This window comes from Cynocephalus volans, chromosome 4, assembly GCF_027409185.1.
Source record: "Cynocephalus volans isolate mCynVol1 chromosome 4, mCynVol1.pri, whole genome shotgun sequence".
NCBI lineage: Eukaryota > Metazoa > Chordata > Mammalia > Dermoptera > Cynocephalidae > Cynocephalus > Cynocephalus volans.
This window is the reverse complement of record NC_084463.1, coordinates 71561257-71565195: the sequence shown is the minus strand read 5'-3', so window position 1 is coordinate 71565195 and position 3939 is coordinate 71561257.

Genomic DNA, 3939 nt, shown 5'->3' with positions numbered 1-3939 from the left:
CCATATTGCTCAATGGTTCACTTCCTCAGGTCTCTGTTCAACATCACTTATCAGTGTACAGTCTATTTAAAAAAGCAACCTTATATTCACCCACTCTCCAGACCTCTTCCTTGACTTATTTTCTGCAATAACCTTGTCACCATATAATAAACAATATGTTTTACCTACTGATTAAAATGAAAACCCTGTAAGGGTCAGAGATAATTGTCTATTCTGTACTCTGCTGAACACTCAGGCCTAGAACACTTCTTGGCATATAGTAGATGCTTGAGATTTGTTGAATTGATCATTTAGTCTAAGAGGAATATGAATAAATTTATTTCTTATAAAAAGAAATGGTAGAATAAAACAGGAAATCCTGGCTGTTTATATAGGATGGTAAAATTTGTTAGGAAAAAAATGAACTATTTTAACTAATTGGTTTTTGTTCAAGTGCCAAAGTGTACTCATTTAACATCTACTAAGGGTGTAGATAGGGTCCCATTTGAACTTAATATTAGTAGGTATTATTATTATTATTATTATGGCTATTTTACAGAAGAAACTGAAGATGACAGAGGTCAAATTACTTGTCTAAAAGTGACATTACAAGGACGTGGCAAAGAGGAAACCAAACTCAGGTTTGGGCCAACCCCGTGGCGCACTCGGGAGAGTGCGGCGCTGGGAGCGCAGTGGCGCTCCCGCCGCGGGTTCGGATCCTATATAGGGATGGCCGATGACACCAAGCCAAGGGTTGCAATCCCCTTACCGGTGGATCACAAAAAAAAAAAAAGACAAACTCAGGTTTCTCAGATATTACTTCCATAAACTCTCTCTCCATATTCAAAGTAGTTTCATCCAAAGCAGATGAGGTTTCTACATTTGTAGATAAGAGTAATGTGTATGAACATACTATAAGCCATTTCATTTGCACAATAGAATAGTACAGGTAAAGTAATGAACTCTATGTAAATTAACTTCACTTAATTCAATGCTCACAAAAATTAATTCTGCTAAGTTTGGTAAGTATCAAATGACAAGTTGTTCAAATAAAAGGATTAGTCTTCTCTCATGGTTCAAACGCAACTGATAGCAATCATATGAAAGCAAATTTTCTTTTGACCTTCAAAATATGTGAAGAACTTTTATCCATGATCTATTTTCTACATAAAAAAAATAAATTATGACACACTCAATTCTACACACCCTCACCCCTACTCCCCAAGCCCCAGTTTTGGGAAAATCTGGCTTTATACATGCTCATTTTGAGTATTTATTAGCTATCAAAAATCTACAATTTTAACTTAATACTTAAAACCAAATCCATGACGTGGAAAAACCCATTAATACCTTAAAACTGAGAAAGCCAAAAAGCAGAAGAATAAACTTTCTCAAAATAACGTAACTTTGAAAAGCTAATAAATTTTTAATAACCTTGTTTTGCTATAACTCCCATTTATGGATCCCATTATAGATCCATAAAATAAATACAACAAAGCTCTAATGAAACTGTCAATTTAAGACAAGATTCAATACTCACAAAGTCTAACCTTAAGAGAGTATTACTGAATATTAAAGAATATTCAACACATGGTAAAATCAGAACCAATGTCAAAATGTGCCATATTATAAAAGGTTCTAATACATTATGACGTACACACAGCAAAATGTCTCATCCATCTTAAAAAGAAAATAGTCACCCCAATAACAACTGGTTGGGCAAAGGAGCAAAGGAAACACTATCTGTACTTAAGAGATACAAGGGATTGTAAGGTGGACACAGCAAAATGTATAAACAGTTTTATTAAGACTGGTGTTTGGGAAAAGGCAAATAAATTGTGCTTTAGAAGACTGAAAGAAATGCTACAGAGAAGTAAAAGTTCAATAGAAAAATCTCTGCAATTAAATATTAGTGAAAATTCACCTAAGGTTTGGGGCAGAAATTCATCTTTCCACAATCTATAAAAGTTTAACATAAAAGTCAGAATGCTTTTGGGGTTTCCACAGTACTACTCAGAGGTGACTAAAAAAAAAAGACCGAGTCTTAGGCAATCTGTTTGTTGTTACCAAATAATCATGAAAGTAATAAAACTACATTCGTTAAGAAATCAAATGATCCAGAATACTTAATAATTCAGACTGGCCTTTCCTACTGAGGAAATAAATAAAATTTTGCTATTTCTCTTTCCTCCTGCAGAGAAATGATCCCTTCTTTGAAATATTTCCTTGCAATGTTTTCCAGTATCACTCAAGAAGTGATACTTCATCAAAAGGGAGAATTCCTCTCTAGGAATAAGATTAAGAAGAATTTTTTTTTTTTTTTTGCCTTTACTCTGACTTTAACAAAGAAATGCATTTATATTATGTATCAAAAGCCATTATTTTGATTCTTTAGACATTTGGGAAGCACGTGAGAGATATGCTATAAAACTATAGGCTACAGGAGCCTTGAAAGTCAAAACAAAGTTTTATCAGATGATGAATTACCATGACAGTTTTAAGTACACTTCTTCAAGGAAGCAGTAAGACAAATTAAGTGAGCACTCCTACTTGCTCCTCAAACTGAGCACATAATGTATTTAACACATCCTTTCATAATTTCACATTAGCAAGTAGGCAGAAGGGACATGTTTTATTGAAAAAATACTTAGCTCAAAGTGAAATGTTCCATTAGCAACATAATTCATGTGTTCTGAATCTGAGCTACTCCACATACCTTGTATGTCTTAAAAACTCTAGAATTATCTCAAAATTCTACTCTCTCACTGCCCTCTGCACCCCCAACACACAAAGTGATAGCATTCAATATTGTTAAGATAAATTTTTGGCTTGCTAGGTGAAAAGGCATTTGTATTTAAGAGAAATACTCCTCAAAGTCAATCTAATATCCCCATAGAAGGCCCTCAAATTCCAGTTCAAGAAACACTAGAGTACTTCAGAGCAAAAACCAAATCAACACAACTTATACATTATACATAAAAATACTACTACCACCACAAATGTATAATGTCAAGAATTTTATCAGCAGCATTTAAAAAACAAGAAATCATTAGGCAATAAAAGACAAATATAGTAACACAGACTCAGATCAGAACACAATACACCATTTTTTTTTAAAAGCACACTGTTACCTGAATCCCTGGCAATTTCCTACAGATATCATACCTTGTTAAAAATTATTGACCCTGAGGGATTGTGGGGGACAACCTCTCCATCCTTTCACAGTTGAGAATCAGCACCTATCTACTTTTCTCCAGTGGTATTACATTTTTATACTATTCTATAAGAAACAAGTCATCTACATGTTATAAAGCAATGTAGAGTACTTTATCCCATACAAAGGAAATAATTCTGAAAATTTTACAAAGGATTCCTAAGAAGGCACTTACAGAGAGTCAAAAAAGGACCAACAATAGTTAGACTTTTTTTTTGTACTGCAGACTCTTTAATGCTGTCCTCTTTGCTCATATCACTTAACATCTTCATCATAAGTTTCCCAATAAATTAAATGCTGTTCAAATATATATTAAGAAAGTAAAGTCAAGGAACACAGCCCACACCCTGACTGATGAATTAGGCAGAGTAAATCTACCTCCAAAGTGGGCAGATGTTATGACTTTAACAAGGTAAGAGAAATAGAGCAAGAGTAAAAAAAGCACGGCCAGGGTGGGATTAGACTGCTTACTTTAAGGAAAAAGAGAAAGTAAATTTTCATTTTCAGACTTGAAGTCTTAAAGGTATCTTTGGATATGTAAGCAAAGTAAATATTTTCATATATTTGATTTTTTTAAAGTTCATCTATAAGTTCTGAGTGTTCCTTATTTTACTCAAATAATGAAGATGACAAAGATATTGTTTGTTCAAGCTGTAAATTGACAACTTATAAGATTTCACTTAAATTATGTTTTGGTATTAAACAAAAATGGACAATATTTTTCAAGTTCAGAAGGTGTGCTTTTG